The 17832-nt window shown below is 35.4% G+C and overlaps 1 long non-coding RNA gene across 3 annotated transcripts in view; it reads right to left on the bottom strand.

Moving 5' to 3' along the window:
- The window catches only part of LOC139076476 (uncharacterized), a 116455-nt gene that overhangs the window by 11873 nt on the left and 86750 nt on the right, over positions 1 to 17832 (bottom strand). Inside the window, exons 3-4 of one of the 3 annotated variants that reach the window (XR_011528124.1) lie at positions 5469 to 5630; positions 303 to 1866 (exon numbers count right to left, since the gene is read on the bottom strand). The exons of 1 other annotated variant lie outside the window; for it this stretch is intronic. This is a non-coding gene — a long non-coding RNA (uncharacterized lncRNA). Of the gene's footprint in view, positions 1 to 302; positions 1867 to 5468; positions 5631 to 17832 lie in introns of those variants that run through there. One more of the 3 variants, XR_011528122.1, reaches the window with a different exon arrangement.

Genomic DNA, 17832 nt, shown 5'->3' with positions numbered 1-17832 from the left:
AATTTACCACAATCAATTTACAAATGACCAGCAATCTAGAAAATATCAGAATGTAAAAACTATAGAAGTTTTCAGAGCCTCAATATATCAATTTGGTTGAACATTTCAAGAACACTATGTCTGTGTGAGGAGTGTATAAAAATTGATTGGGAATATAAATAGTAAAATTGACAGATTTATTTTAAAGAAGCTATATTGGGAGGAAATTCCCTTTATTTACGAGATCATTGCATAAAAAAATCAGAATTCGCTTTTTTCAGAATTCTTGAATTTAATCTAAAACATACACACACATCTTCATATTTTTTGTCAATTATATTATTTTAATCCTCTAACTTACTGTAAAACTTTACTTTGAAGAGTATTATGAGAGTTTCAAAATTAAATCTAAGTTCTCATGGGGAAATTTCTCTGAAAGTAAAAATACTCAAGTCAGTTATAGAGAGGTTCTGAAGTTAGTTCCTAAAGAGGAGTTTTGAAACTGTGTTTAGCAAAGGTTATATTTTTGGATTAAAGCCAAAGCTTCAATATATTGAAATTAGCAATTATACATTAGATATATAATTTTGTTATTTTGTTATAAAACCAGTGTCATTATACTATAGCTATAACTTTAATTACATTTTTAACTAATCTAATTTATTGTAAATCAAAAGAAAGGTTTTTATCATTCTCTTCCAGTAAGAAAATTACAAAGTCTTTATCTGAGGCATAATTTGAACCTTCAATAAAGTAAATTATAGATTTTTATTTTTAACCTGTGTATTATGAGATTTTTTGTAAGATTAGTAGGAATTCATTTTAGAAGTTTGGGCATAATACTGTAACAAACATAGAGTACTAAAATAAAACTTTTAGGAGCTGCTAAGATAGTTTCAAAAACCTATTAAAATTTTGTTCATCTTATTCCTTATGGAAGTTTGTGTGTTTGTTAACTCATTTGGTTGATTGGTTGATTTCTCTTTAGGCCCTTTTCCTAAATGAATCACTCATTATTGAATATACTTCAAAGTTTCTTTGTTGAAAATCAGATATCAACTATTTATCTTATGTAGAAATTATAATTTCAAACCTTACATATTTTTGTTTATCATCTTTATCTCTCTCTCTCAATCTATCTGTCCATCTATCTAATCTTCTGTCTTTATCTTTCTATCTATAATCTGTCCATTTATCTATCTATAATTGTTTGTTACTGTTTATATGATCTTTAGTTCTCACTTTTCTAATAGTAAGTATCGTAGACAGAGTTTAGCTTTCATATGCAGAGAAATTTTGTATCGTCTATTGAGTACCTTTTGTCATATGACTGTATCACAGCTCTTCTAAAGAATTCAGCTGAACAAAAAAATAATTTGACCAATATTATATTAATAGTTTACTGAGGAACTGCAAGCCATGATTAGAAAGGTTTTTTTTTTAAACCTTTTGTTTGTATTTTTTTAAATAAACTTTTTAAGGACAATTTTTGATTTACAGAAAAATCATAAAGATAGTAACAGAAAGTTCCTATATACCTTCCACTATTTTCTCTATTATCAACATCTTACATTAATATGGTACTATTTTTACAACTAATGAACCATATTAATACATTATTATTAGAAAAAGTCCATATTTTATTCGTATTTCTTCAGTTTTTAACTTAACGTCCTTTTCCTCTTCTGGGATCTTGTCCAGGATGCCACAATAAATTTAATACTCTTGTCTCCTTAGGCTCTTCTTGGCTATGTCGGTTTCTTGGACTTTGCTTGTTTTTGATGACTTTGACAATTTTGAGGATTACTGGGCAGGTATCTTGTAGAATGTCCCTCAATTAGGATTTGTCCAATATTTTTCTCATGATTAGACTCTGATTATGTGTTGCTGAAAGGAAGACCACAAAAGGTAAAGTGATAGTTTCATCACAACGTATTAAGCGTACACACTGTCAACATAATGTACCAGTATTGATGGTGACCTTGATCACCTGGAGGACATAGTGTTTGTCAGGTTTCTCCACTATAAAGTTACCTCCCAACCCCACTTTCCATACTGTCCACTTTTGGAAGAAGTCATTATGTGCAACCTACAACTAAGGAGTGGGAAGTCATTCTCCACCTTCTTGAAGGTGGAATAGCTATAATCAACTTTATAAAATAGGTCACAGATAAATAACTTTTATTTTCCTTTGTTTATGGCAATTTGACATGGCCATTTGAAGTCTGTGACACTTTGATTTATATGATATAAATTCATTACATTTACAACTCTTTAAAATTCAAGTGATGCATGCAAAAGACCCCAAATCTTGTTTGCCTCTAAAATTCCCTCTTTATTAGACCTTAACCCATCTCTTATCTGATTCTTACCCCTTTCATGAGCTTTACTTGGGAGATGTAGTTGGAGAGTCAGGAATGGGAGGAGGGAGTAAGAGATGCTTATTGCATACATTATTTTGTACATTAAAATGTTTCTGCATTTTAGTTCAAGTATTTTGATGTATTTGTGTGAAATGCATCTTGTGTATATCTTCATTTCTGAAATGTAATGTCTCTTATTCCTCCCTTGTCCAATATTTCTGAAGACCACATATAGAAATTACAGAGCCACAGGATAAAACATCCTGGATCCTGTAGTCAGTCCTGGGAAGGGAACAGCCTTGCAGTGTTACCAGACCTCCCATAGCATTTGCAAGGGCAAGAAACACATATCTGTAGTAAACCATCAAGGTTTCAAGATTTGATTGTTATTGTAATATAACCTAACACATTCTGACTATAATGAGAAATTTAATTTAAAATCTTAATTTAAATTTTAATTTAAAATCTTTATTTGAGAATATTTTATAGCCTAATTAATTGCTTCACTTTATCCTCAGGGGCAATCTCTTCTACTCAGATTTATTGGAAAAGGGCTGCCTTTTTCAAGCCAAAAAAGGGTTCCATAAAGAGTTTGCCAGGATTATTACATGAACGGGAGAAGTCGTTCAAATACTGAAAGACTCAAAGAAGACTGATTAATTCACTAGAAAAATATAATAACTTCTCTTCACTAGGCACCAGCTACATGAGGAAAACAAACCCTTTATTGATTCATTATTGAGTTTAACATTCCTTGCAGTAGAGTTACTTCTTGAGTCAAAATATTGTTTGTAGAAAGTCGTTACTGAATATAAAGTTCCCTGGAGAAACATTGAATTGATAATAATAGTAATAACAAGTAATATTTATGAGCAGTTCATGTTTTGTGGATACTGAGGCTCATACCATTTGCAGAGCCCACTTTAAGAAAAAGAATATAAAATTAGCAATTAAAGTATTTGTTTAGAAGAATAAAGAATATAGTAAATATTACAAATTAAAAAATCATAAATATTACAGTAATCACAAAATTTTCATTTTTGTCTGTCTACTCATTCATTTGGCAATAATTTAAAAGTATTTTCTCTACAGATAATAGAAATATATCATTCTTTCTTCTTCATGGGTGATCAAAACGTCTATTTTATTATGAGAGTTTAGAAGAGTTTCTTTCACATTCACAATTCCTCATAGGTAATGTCACGTAAATTTTAGAATTAATGTCAAAGTTGGGAAAGGCTGTAAATTTTCAGGGCGTTTCAACTTTTCTTGTGCAGCGGCTAAGTTAAATGTCCCTACATCCTTCCAGTGCTTCTTTCCGTAAGACTCACTCATGTCTCTCACATCTCAATATCACCTCTTACCCTGTCACAACAATGGATGAGACTCACAGAAGGAGGTATGAGGATTCCTGAGAGCTTTCTTTAGGCTGTTATAGCCAGCAATAACTTGAATTTGAACTCTACAAGTACATTCCATAAATCAAAACTAATGTATGTATCCTCAACAAAATTTGCTCTTAGCTAGATCCCAAAAAACATTTGCAACAACCTCAAAACTACACTACACACATGCAATGGGAGGGAAATCGGAGTGGTCATATTTGATTGCAGTTAAAATATCTTACTTTTGTAAACTTACAAAAGCATATGAACATGTGAACATACTGCTCAGTCTCCTTTCCAGGGAGTAGGAAGGGCTTAATCAAGTGAAGGACTCTGAAGCTTAAAACACATCTGCTGAGATTTTGGGCCATGAGTTGTGTTGGGATTTGTCTCATTTTACACAGGAGTATCCATTAACATATTAACAGGGACTCCCTCACATGAACTAGCTGGCAATTACCTAGCATAAAGCAAGACTGAGGAACTTAGAACTTTCAATAACTGTTGATTCCAGAATAGTCATGAGCCTGGTGCATGAAAGACTACAAGGCTAAGGAGGTTTGGATTGGGGTTCTGTGGTGGAAGACATAAAATATCCAAAAAATAGCATGAAGACTCACACCTTTGAGGAAAAGAGAATGAAAGAATCAGGGAGTGTTGAAGACAGTCATCACCACTAAGAAATTTTCTTATGCATGCACCTCTGATGAGGATACAAGAGCTCTTAGATATCAGTCTTTTTCTCCTGTCCTCCACCTTACCCTTCTAAAGTTACTTGAGATTTTGGACTTTTCTTCCTGTCTGTTGTGTCTGCAGCCATTTAGAAATAGCCCTAGACATATTTAGAAAGTACAACTAACTTTGCTTGAGAGATTTAAGGAAGATTTCATGAGCGTTTGATGAAGATGGAGTAGGAACAAGGAAGGGCATCTTGGACAAGGGATGGGTAAGAGCAGGGGCAGTATGAAAAGCCACCATATGTCCAGGGAACGGTGATTTCAGTGTGCCTGGTAGGAAATGTTGGTGATAGGAAGCAACCAAAGATGAAGCTGGAGAAGATGGTTGAGACTAAGGAATTCGGACGTGGAGGAAATTGCAGGCCAGGGAAAGCTAGAGGATCTTTGGCAGTACAGAGATATGACGACATTAGTTTCAATACATATAAGAATGGATTTGAACTGAGCAATTTGGAAAGTGTATTATGTCTTTCAGGGAAGGTGACTAAAGCCCTCCAGCACTAATCTAGCAATTTTTTAACAGCACTTGCGTGGCTTAATTGATCTAGCACATCTCTATAAGAGGTTTGATTCAGGAAAAACAAAACCGGTGAGAAATAGTTCTTATATTTACAGGTGCACAAGAGATTAGTGATCAGATATTAGATTTTGTGGCTGATCCTAATTATTTTTACCCAAAACTATTCCAAATGTATAAACACAGACATAGGCACTACGATGTTTAAGAAAATAAACTCCTAAATTTTATAGTGAGTTCCCTTTCCTGGAAATCATAGGTGTTTCACGTATTTTAACAGCATCAATGACTAACTAATATTGTTATGACAAGGTAGCATTATGTTTAGTCAGCTAACCTGTGCATCTTAAATTTTTAAACTAACATTTCTTCTTCTTTTTTTAACCAGAGAGAAAAATTAAACCAAACGAAGGGAAAGAGCAGTTTAGTTCTCAGATTTTTCTATTTGGCACATTTTCCCATAGGATTTTCTTTCACAAGTTCTCGCCTCTCCTGTGGGGTGGGTATGCAGTACTCTGACAGCACGCGGCCAGCACAGGAGATTTGAGCTCCCACACCATGACACGGAACATTTGCCTTTTGACGTTTTCTTTTCCTATCTGATTCTTGCAAACGTTTGATTTTTTCTCAGTTTAAAGTTAGTGTGTCCCTAGTAAAAATAGGCAAAACCAAAAAAGGGAAGAATTACTTTTTTCCATCTTAGTAAAATAGACTATAACTATCGAACTTTTCATTCAGACATATCCACAATGCACATTCTGGCTCTTCACTATAAGAGTCAATGAAATGAAGACATATCATCACTCCCAGGAGAGCTACAGAGAAAAACAGAAATTTTATATTTGGCAATACGCTTTGGGTTATGTTTAACATGTTTATATAGGAAGGAGAATGCACACATAAATGTCATGGACTGAAAAAATTTTCGCACTTTCTGTGGACAATAAATTGTGCTCAGTTTAACAACTTGTTTTAAGCTCAAGTCAACATATTCTAGGTAGAGCTAAAGAACTCTGACAGCAAATCTTATTATACTTAATAAAATTTTTTTTAAATGTAAAACTTATGGCTAATTTTCAAATAATCTTATATTTGGATGATCCTTTTTGTTCAATCTTTTCTTTATGATTTCTAAGAATTTACACTGATTCCAGATGATGCCATTGCCACTAGCAGCTTGCTTATTTGCTAGATTTTTAACTAAAAGCTAGTTAGACAAGCTGTATATTTAAAAACTATCATGAGATTACATATAGGCAAAATACTTGCCAGAGAAGATGCATTTCATTATTTCTGGCACTTTTAAACCATCATAAGCGTCTATTGCAAACACATCTATAAATAGGGCCACATTTCTCCATAATAAAAGGTTGGACAGGTTACACAGATTTCACTGCACATAAAACTTGGAGTATTACCACCTTGTTGAAAACCTTTTCTTCAATTTTTATGAAACTCTCTTGCTTCTCTTTTGATCAACTTGACTGTTCCTTTACAGTTTCCTTTTCTGGTGCTGCTTGTTTTGCTTGCTTTTTTTTGTAAGTCATTAGAACCAGAGAACATCTATGAGAGTCAACTTCACTTTTTCACGCATAGAATGCACTACCTGAAGCTTGCAAAAATGTGCAGCCACCCAGAAAGCTTTGTTCCTGCGTCACAAACTTTGTGCTCACTTGAGAACAATGTCAAAGGTGTTCATTTCTTTGAGTTTATCCTACTCATAGATTGTTGAGCTTCTTGTTTGTGTGTATTAATGTTTTTCATCATATTTTGGAAATCTGGGGCATTTATTTCTACAAGTATTCTTCCTAAACCTTTTTTTCCTATCCTGGGACTCCCAATGTGCATACGTTGACACTCTCATGATGTCCGCCAAGTCTCTTTCATTTTTCTTCATTCTTATTTTCTTTCTGTTCCTCAGACTGGAATCTCTAGTGACCTATTTTCAAGTTCCCTGATTCTTTTATCTCCCAGCTCAATATGCTATTTAGCCCCTCTAGTGAATTTTTCATTTCAGTTACACTTTTTCGATTCCAGAATTTCTGTTTGGTCTCTCAATATAATTTCTCTCTTTATTGATGTTTTTCATTTGTTGAGACATTGTTCTCATACTTTCCTTTACTTATTTACATATGATTTCCTTTACTTCTTTGAACAGATTCTTTTTTTTTAAGCTTAGGAAGATTCACCCTTAGCTAACATCCATGCCAGTCTTCCTTTATTTTTCAGTATGTGGGCTGCTAGCATAGCATGGCCGCTAACTGAACAGTGTAGTTCTGTGCCCAGGAACCAAACCTGGGCCGTCAAAGTGGAGTGCACTGAACTTAACCACTAGGCCAGTGGGGCTGGCCCTGAACATATTTTGAATGGCTAAAGTCTTTGCCTGGTAAATACAACATCTGGTCTTCCTTAGGGACAATTTCTATTTTATTTTCCTGAGTATGAGCCATACTTTGCTGTTTCTTTGTATGTGTCATCTTTATTTGTTGAAAACTGTACATTTTAAATAATATAATTGGAGCAAGTATGGAAGTCAGATTCTCCCTGCTCCCAGGATTTGTTTTTATTGCTGTTTGTTGTTGCCCTTGTTACTATGTATTTGTTTAGTGACTTTCTTGGACTAATTCTCTAAAAATCTGTATTCTTTGTCATCTGTGGCTGCTGAAGTCACTGCTTGATAGCTTAGTGGTCAGCTAATGATTGAACAGATATTTTCTCAAATGCCTTAAGCCAGCAAGTCTTCCACCCTTTACAAAAGGGGCTCTATGTGTGTTGAAATGTGACTTCCACATTCTGGCAGTTTACTACCCTGCCTCAGTCTTCACTTCCAGCTTCTACAGAGCCTCAGGCTCAGCCAGAAGTGAAAAACGGAGGCCTTCTTAGATCTCTCCTGAGCTTGCACACAGTGGCCCACAAGCACATGGACTTCTAGATTCCCAGAAAATATCAGAGCTTTTCAGAGCCTGCTATGGATATATTATTCTTTTGACTTTGTTTTTCATCTTTTTGTCTATCTCTTTCTTTTCCCTAGATGCCATCACTGCATCAGGCAGTAGCAATATTACACAATTGACACTACTTTTTTCTTTTGACACACAGTCTGAGGATTGGGCTTTCCTTACTGAGTGAGCTGAGTCAGGTTAAATAATGACAAACTCTGTGAATGGGGCTTTTAGTAGCTTTCAGGTCAAATCATGACAATTCTCTGGGGACTGATCTTTTGTGGGGAGCTCCAAACCTATTCTTCTTCCCTCTCCAGTGGCTGCTAGATGGCTGTTTTTCATAGCTACTGTTGCTCCAAGACTGCTGCTTTTCAGAGCTACTGTGGAGCTGAGGTGAGAAGTAGGTGGACAGGGAATTTTAAAATGTGGCAATCCTTGCTATTCTTACTGAGAGTCAACTGTTTTTCTTGAATAAACCTTCATCGGATTGTTGTAAGCCTTTGGATAATTCCAAGAGTTCTGAAAAAGTTGATTTTGACAGCTTTTGCCAGTGTTAATCCTTTTCTGGAGGAGTGGGTTTTTGAAGGTCCTTTCTCTACCATTTGGGAAGTGCTTCTCTCTCATGTTTGTAGAGTTCATTGGATATGCTGGATATGAGTGCTTTATCAGATATGTGATTTGAAAATATTTTCTCCTTGTCTGTGGTTTGACTTTTGATCTCTTAGCAGTGTATTTCAAAAGTAGAGATTATTAACTTTGATGAAGTCAAAGAAACAAATTGTTTTATTTAATAAATTGTGCTTTTGTTGTCCTATTTAAGAATTCTTTGCCTAATCATGAAGTTTTCTCCTATTTTAATCTGAAATATTTATGGTTCTAATTTTTATGCTTAAGGCTATGATCCATTTTGGGTTACTTTTTGCATCTGGCGTGACGTATAAATAAAAGTGCTTTTTGTTTTTCTGTTTTTTTGGTGAGGAAGATTGTCCCTGAGCTAACCTCTGTGCCAATCTTCCTCTGTTTTATACGTGGGATGCCGCCACAGCATGGGTTGATGAGTGGTATGTAGGTCCATGCCCAGGATCCAAAATCGTGAACCCCAGACCGCTGAAGCAGAGCAGGTGAACGTAACCACTATGCCACAGGCCGGCCCCTCAAAGTTCACTTTTTAAATGTGGATATACAATTTTTCTAGCATCTGTTGTTGACAAGACTAGACATTCTCATTGATATGTGTTTGTATCTTGACCCGAAATTAGTTGTTCATCTATTTATAACATCTTAGCAATATCAAGTCATTTTGTCCATGATTACAGTATATTTCTCCATTTATTTTTGTCTTTAATTTTTCTCAGCAATGCTTTTTAGCTTCAGGTGTTTTTGTCTAAAGCAATATCATTCATTGCTAGCATATAGAAATGCAGTCTTTGTTATAATGACATTATACTCTTCAACACTGCTGAATCCACTTATTAGTTTTAGTAGCTTTTTTGTAGATGCTCTGGAATTTTCCACATAGGCAATCATCTAGCCTGTGAACAAACACTGTTTTATATCTTCTTTTTCAATCAAGATAATTTTTATTGAAAGCAATTTCAACATCATGGCAGAATGAGCTGTCCTTTATCTCTCCCCTCTAAGTTACAACCAGTCAGACATCCACTGACCAACAAAGGACTCCCTGCACAGCATACCAGAATGTCTGAGTTATCCACACATCTATACATCTGAAGGTGGACAGGTTGAACCTCAAAGAACCAGTGGAACTAGAGGAGCAGCCCTCGTCCTCTCCTCTGATAGAGGTGATCCAAGGTGCAAATCCTCACGCTGGCACCCATGCCAGCAAGAATAGGCTGCAAGGGCAAATACAGCACTCATGGCTTGGCCTCTGTCCCTCCAGTGGTGGTGGGTGCTACACACATCCTGAGGCTTGAGGACACAGGTGAGCCTGTTACATGGCCTTGTCCCCTTCCCTTGGCAGTGGCACTGGTCTTTCCATCAGTGGAGACTACATCCAAGGCACAAATTTCCCAGCTGGGGTGGATGCTCTGACCTGAGGTTTTAAGGTAGGTTACCAGTGCACGCTAGTGCTGACCACCAGAGGCTGTGCCCCCTGCCCCTCCCAACAGTGGTGAGTGGCACACATGTCCTGATGCTCCAGGACACAGTGAATTTGGTGACCTGGCCCCCTACCCCAGCAGTGACACTGGTCTTTCCAGCAGTGAAGACAGCAACTGAAAGATGAATTTCACTGTAAAGAGCAGAGTGCCTTGACCTGAGGTTTCAAACCACACTAGTGAGTGCCAGTTACCAGAAACTTCAGGACCAGCAACAATGCTTGTGGCTTAGCCCCTACTTCTCCCCTAGCAGTGGCAGGTGGCATCTGAAACCTGAGGCTTCAGGAACCACAGCAGAACCAGAGACCCAGTCCCCAGTGGTGGTACCACCAACACCAGCTTTACCAGCAGAGGGAGCTACATAGCTGGGCCCCCAACAGTAATAGTGACACCTGCCAGCACCTGCCAAATACAATTGAAGCAGCTCAGAACAAAAGCAACCAAAGCTGTACCCAAATAATAAAGGTGGCCACTACCACAAATGTATTGGCAGAGGATCAGTTCATCGAACACAGTAAGAACTACAGTAACACAGTAGAACAGAGGGAGAGTGGCAGCTCTCCAGGAACCAAATTTGAAGTTACAGAAGATTACAATCTGACTGACAGAGAATTCAAAATAGCTGTCATAAAGAAACTGAACATGGGCCTGGCCTGGTTGCACAGTGGTTAAGTTTGCACATTCCACTTCAGTGGCCCAGGGTTTGCTGGTTTGGATCCCGGGTGCAGACCTATGCACTGCTTGGCAAGCCATGCTGTAGCAGGTGTCCCACATATAAAGTAGGGGAAGATGGTTATGGAAGTTAGCTCAGGGCCAGTCTTCCTCAGAAAAGAGAGGAGGATTGGCAGTGGATGTTAGTTCAGGGCTTATCTTCCTCAACAACAACAAAAAAGTAACTCAACAAGTTACAAGAAAACTCAGAAAGACAGTTCAATGAGCTCAGGAATAAAATCAATGAGCAGAAGGAATATGTCACCAAAGAGACTGAAGCTTTAAAAACAAGAACCAAACAGAAATTCTGGATATGAAAAACACAATTAATGAGATAAAAAGTAATATAGAGGGGCCAGCCTGGTGGTGTCATGGTTACATTAACATGCTCTGCTTCAGTGGCCTGGAGTTTGCAGATTCAGACACCATGCATGGACATATGCACTTCTCATCATGCCATCTGTGGCAGCATCTCACATACAAAAAATAGAGGACTATTGCCACAGATGTTAGCTCAGTGACAGTCTTCCTCAAGCAAAAAGAGGAAGATTGTCAACAGATGTTAGCTCAGGGCCAATCTTCCTCAGACACACACAAAATAATTCAGAAAGCATAAAAAATAGAACAAACCTATGGAGGAGAGAATCAGTGAACTCGAAGATAAAAACCTAGAAATGATTGAAGTGGTGGAGGAGAGAGAACTAAGATTTTTAAAAATGAAGAAATTCTTTGAGACATATCCAACTCATTGAGGAAAAGTAACATTATAGGTTAGTTTTAGATTATAGGTATCCCAGTGGGAAAAGAGATGAAGAAAGAAGCAGAGAAATTATTCAAAGAAATAATACTTGAGAACTTCCCAAACTTGGCAAAGGAAGTGGTCATGCAAGCACATGAAGCTAATAGAACTCTTACATATATCAATGCTAAAAGATCTTCTCCAAGGCATATAATATTAAAGCTGGTAAAAGTCACTGACAAAGAAAAATTACGAAGGGTAAGAAGAGAGAAGAAAATAACCTACAAAGGAACCCCCATCAGGTTTTCAGTGGATTTCTCAGCAGAAATCTGAGATACAGGAGAGAGTGGAATGATATATTCAATATATTGAAAGAGAAAACCTATCAGCCAAGAATACTCTATCCAGTGAAATTATCCTCCAGATATGACAGAGAAATAATGGTTTTCCCAGACAAATAAAAGCTGAGGGAGTTCTTTGCCACTAGACTTGTCTTACAAGAAATGATGAAGGGAGCCTTCCTACCTGAAACAAAAAGGCAAACTTTTACAAGGTTTTGGGCAAGGAGATAAATAGACAGACAAAATCAGAAAACTGCAATAGTGTATGAAAATAGGTTAGCAAACACTTAACTGTAAAATAAAAGAGAAAGAGAAAGAAAGCATCAAAAACAACTCTAAACACTTCAATTTGGTCACAAACTCACAATACAAAAAAGAATAATTTGTGACATCAAAAACGTAGAAGGGGAAGAGGAAAAGGATGGAAACTCTTTAGGTTAATGGAGACAAGAGGCCATCAGAAAATGGACTATATCATCTATGAGATCTTTCATATAAACCTCACAGTGACCACAGAACAAAAAATCAGAGCAGAGTCACAAATCATAAATAAACAGAAAACTGAGAAAACCATCACAGAAAACCACCACTGAAATGGCAGAAAGAAAAAATGGAAATATAGAACAACGGGAAAACAAAAGATCGAATGGCAGTATTAAGCCCTCACATATCAACAATCACTGTAAATGGATTGAATTCTCAAATCAAAAGACACAGAGTGGCTAGATGGATTAAAAAGCAATACTCAACAATATACTGTCTCCAAGAAACACATCTCAGCTCTAAAGGCAAACATAAGCTCAAAGAGAAGGGATGGAAGATGATACTCCAGGCAAATGGCAAGCAAAAGAAAGTGGCTGTAGCCATACTTATATCAGATAAGGTGGACTTCAAGATAAAAAAGATAACAAGAGACAAAGATGGTCATTATACAATGATAAAAAGGACATTCCACCAAGAAGACATAATATTTATTAATGTATATGCACCTAAAACAGGAGCACCAAAGTATATAAAGCAACTATTAACAGACCTAAAGGGAGAGATTGACAGCGACATAATAATAATAGGGGACCTTAACACCCCACTTACATCAATGGATAGCCCATCCAGAGAGAGCATCAACAAGGAAACAGTGACCTTAAATGAAACACTAGACTAGATGAACTTAAAAGATGTATCTAGAACATTCTATCCAAAATAGCAGAATACACATTCTTCTCAAGTGCACATGGAACATTCTCAAAGATAGATCATATTTTGGGAAACAAGGCAAACCTTGATAAATTTACGAAGATTGAAATCACATCAAGCATTTTTATGACTATAATGCTATGAAACTAGATATAAAGTATTAAAAAAAATGGGGAAATCACAAATATGTGGAGACTAAGTAATATACTACCAAACAGCTGCTGGATCAATGAAGAAACCAAAAGAGAAATCAAAAAATACCTAGAGACAACTGAAAATGAAAACAAAACATATAAAAACTTTTGGGATGCAGCAAAACCTGCACTAAGAGGGAAGTTTATAGAAATATGAGCTTACCTCAATAAACAAGAAAAATCTCAAATAAAAAAGCCTATCCTATACCTAAAAGCAGAAAAAGAGGAACAAAGCCCAAAGTCAGTAGAAGGAAATAAATAATAAAAATCAGATCAGAAATGAAATAGAGACTGAAAAAAAAAATAGAAAGGATCAATGAAACTAAGACCAAACTTGATAAACCCTAGCCAGACTCACTCAGAAAAAAAGATATAAGGCTCAAATAAATAAAATCAAAAATGAAAGAGGAGAAATTACAGCAGATACCACAAAAATACAAAAGATTATAACAGAATACTATGAAAAGCTATATGCCAACAGAATGGATAACCTGGAAGAAATGGATAAATTCTTAAAATCATACAACTTCCCAAAACTGATTCAAGAAGGAATAGAGAATCTGAATAGACCAATCACAAGTAAAGAGAAACAGTAATCAAAAACCTCCGAAAAAACAAAAGTCCAGGACTGGATGGCTTCTTTGGTGAATTTTATGAAACATTCAAAGAAGATTTACTTCCTATCCTTCTCAAACTATCACGAAAAACTGAGGAGACCAGTATGCTTCCTGAGTCATTTGATGAGGTCACTATTACTCTGATACCAAAATCAGAAAAGGACAACACAAAAAAGGAAAATTATAGGTCAGTATTGCTAATGAACATAGATGAAAAAATCCTCAACAAAATATTAGCAATTTGTATACAACAATACATTAAAAGGATCATACACACCATCAAGTGGGATTTATTCCGGGGATGCAGGGATGGTTCAAGATCTGCAAATCCAGAAATGCGATACACCACATTAACAAAATGGCAAATAAAAATCATGTGATCATCCTAAAAGATGCAGAGAAAGCATTTGACAAGATCTGATCTCCATTTATGCTAAAATCTCTAAATAAAATGGCTATAAAATGAAAATATCTTGACATAATAAAGGCCATATATAACAAACACACAGCCAACATCATATTCAACAGAGAAAAACTGAAAGCCATTCCTCTTAGAAGAGGAACAAGACAAGGATGCCCACTCTTGACACTCAACATAGTACTGGAAGTTTTAGCCAGAGCAATTAGGCAAGAAAAATACCTAAAACATATCCAAATTGAAAAGAAAGATGTGAAACTCTCACTATTTGTGGATGACTTGATTCTACATAGAGAAAACCCTGAAGAATCCATCAAAAAAACTTTTAGAAATAGTCAACAAATAGAGTAAACTTGCAGGATGCAAAATCAACATACAAAAGTAAGTTGCATTCCTATACACTAATAATGAACTAGCAAAAAGAGAAGTCAAGAATATAATCCCATTTACAATTGCAAAAAAAAGAATACAATATCTAGAAATAAATCTAATGAAGAAGGTGAAAGATCTATACACTGAAAACTATAAGACATTGTTGAAAGAAATTGGAGAAGATATAAACAAATGGAAAGATATTCTATGCTCATGGATTGGAAGAATAAACATGGTTAAAATGTCCATATTACATAAAGCAATGCACAGATTCAATGCAATCCCAATCAGAATTCCAACGACAGTCTTCATGGAAATAGAACTAAGAATCCCAATATTTATATAGAACAACAAAAGACCTCAAATAACCAAAAGAATCATGAGAACAAAGAACACAATTTGGAGGTATCACATTCCCTGAGTTCAAATTATACTATAAAGTGATAGTAATCAAAATAGCCTGGTACTGGCACAAAAACAGATACACAGAGCAATGGAACAGAATTGAGAGGTCAGTAATAAAACCACACATCTACAGACAACTAATCTTTGACAAAGGAGACAAGAACATACAATGGAGAAAGAAAAGTCTTTTCAATAAATGGAGTTGGGAAGACTGGACAGATGTGCAAAAGAATGAAAATAAACTATTATCTTAAACCCTACACAAAAATGGACTCAAAATGGATTAAAGACTTGAATGTATGACCTGAAACCATAAACCTACTATAAGAAAAGATAAGCAGTACACTCTTTGATGTTGAGTTTAATAGTATCCTTTCAAATACCATGTCTACTCAGGCAAGGGTAACACAAGAAAAAATAAACAAATGGGACTACATCAGACTAAACAGCTTCTGCAAAACAAAGGAAACAATCAACAAAATGAAAAGACAACCTAACAACTGGGGGAAAACACTTGCAAATCATATATCTAACAAGGGCTTAATTTCCAAAATATGTAAAGAATGCATACAACTCAACAACAAAAAAAATGAACAACTTGATCAATAAATGGGCAGAGGATATGAACAGACATTTTTCCAAAGAAGATATCCAGATGGTAAACAGGTAAATGAAAAGATGTTCAATTTCACTAAGTATTAGGGAAACGCAAATCAAAACTACGAGATATCACCTCACCACCCTCACCAGAATGGCTATAATTAACAAGACAAGAAATAATAGGTGTTGGAGAGGATGTGGATGAAAGGGAACCCTTATACACTACTGGTGGGAATGCATACTGGTGCAGCCACTATGGAAAACAGGATGGAGATTGCTCAAAAAATGAAAAATAAAAATACCATATGATGCCACTATTCCACTACTGGGTATCGATCCAATGAATATGAAATCAACAATTCAAAAGAATTTATGCACCCCTATGTTCACTGCAGCATTATTTACAATAGCGAAGAAATGGGAGCAACCCAAGTGCCCATGAATGCGTGATTGGATAAAGAAGATGTGGTTTATATATACAATGGAATACCACTCAAACATAAAAAAGACAAAAATTGTACCATTTGTGACAACATGGTTGGACCTTGAAGGTATTATGCTGAACTAAATAAATCAGACAGAAAAAGACAAATACGGTATGATTTCACTCATATGTGGAGGAGAAACTCATAGATAAGGAAAACAGATTAGTGATTACCAGAGGAAAAGGGGGTAGGAGGAGGTTGAAAGGGGTGAAGGGGCACATGTGTGTGGTAATGGATAAAAACTAGACTATTGATGGTGAACACGATGCAATCTGTGCAGAAACTGAAATATAATAATGTACACCTAAAATTTACATGATGTTAAAAGCCAATACGACTTCAATAAAAAAGTTAAATAGAGCTATTTTCATATGAGAAATAATAAAAATTAAAACCAAAAAAAGAGATAACTTTTTATTTTAATTTTTTCCTTATTTCACTCTCTATAATCTCTAGTACAACGTTGAATACAGATAGAATAGTGGCTATCCTTGTCTTGTTCTTGATCTTAGGGGGAAAACATTTAGTCTTTCACCATTAAATATGATGCTGACTGCAGGGTTTTCATGGCTGTTTCTCATCAGTTTTCAGAATTTTTCTTGTATTTCTAGCTTAATGATGGTTTTGTTCCAGGATCGTTTGTTGCATTTTGTAAAATATTCTTTTCTACATTTATTGAGATGATCGTATGTTTTTCTTTTTTAGATTGTTAATATCGTAACAATCTAAATACTGATTGCAAATGATCGTAAAATATTTATTTGCTCTTTGATATCATCTGAAAATATTGTTTGTAATATCTATTTACAGTGCAAGCAGAGCACATTTTAAAAATGAATAACTAAAATATATTCAGGATATAATAATCATAGTGAATAAAACTACACTGTGACTCCTCTGAAGTAGTGTGCACAAATGGAAATTAGGGAAAAATCCATATTTTTCCATATTAGCATGAAATATTGTATTTTCCTTTCCTGTATGTCTGTTAAAATGCAATAGTGTAATCACTAATATAAACGTATAAAAGTCTTGTTAAGGCAATAAATTAAATAATATTTAAAATGTTTCTTTCTAAATAAAATACATTATTCAGAGCTGAAAAAAAGTTGAAAATGGGAAGCGATACTTTTAGCTAATTTTTTAAATTATTAAAATTTGCATCTTGTACTTATTCGTTATCTATTTCAATTCCTAAAGAATATATAAGTAAAATAGTGTTCATTTTGATGTTATTGACTGACCTAGTTGGCAAGAAGAAGCATGAAAACATGGCAGCAAAGTGGCCCATTTGTTAATAACCTAAGTTAATACAAAAAGACCATCAGAAAATAAACTGTTAGATTTCTTAGGCATAATTGTTCCTCCTAAGCAGCAGGAATTACCAGATAGAATAGGTGAGGCAACACAAATTTACGAATGTTTAATTTATGACACGAATTTATTTACAATCTTTTCAGCAAGTGACACAAATGGGTAAGACCCAAGAAGTTTTGAACGTGTAGTTTCATTGTTATTCTTTTTATTTACTCACCAAATCTATTACCTCTTTAATAGTTCAGACCCTTCTTGCACGAACCTTGGCTAAACTGCGCCTCAGAGCTTCACCTGCAGTGAAGGGTAGTGAAGCAACTTATCACTCTGGCCTTGGTTATTGCTACTTGCTTAGTTTGCATGTTAACCTTTTCATTACACTATTAACATAAAAAAAGGACC

This window comes from Equus przewalskii, chromosome 16 (assembly GCF_037783145.1).
Source record: "Equus przewalskii isolate Varuska chromosome 16, EquPr2, whole genome shotgun sequence".
Lineage (NCBI taxonomy): Eukaryota > Metazoa > Chordata > Mammalia > Perissodactyla > Equidae > Equus > Equus przewalskii.
The sequence above is the reverse complement of the archived record's forward strand: the minus strand, read 5'-3'. Positions and strand labels throughout refer to the sequence as shown.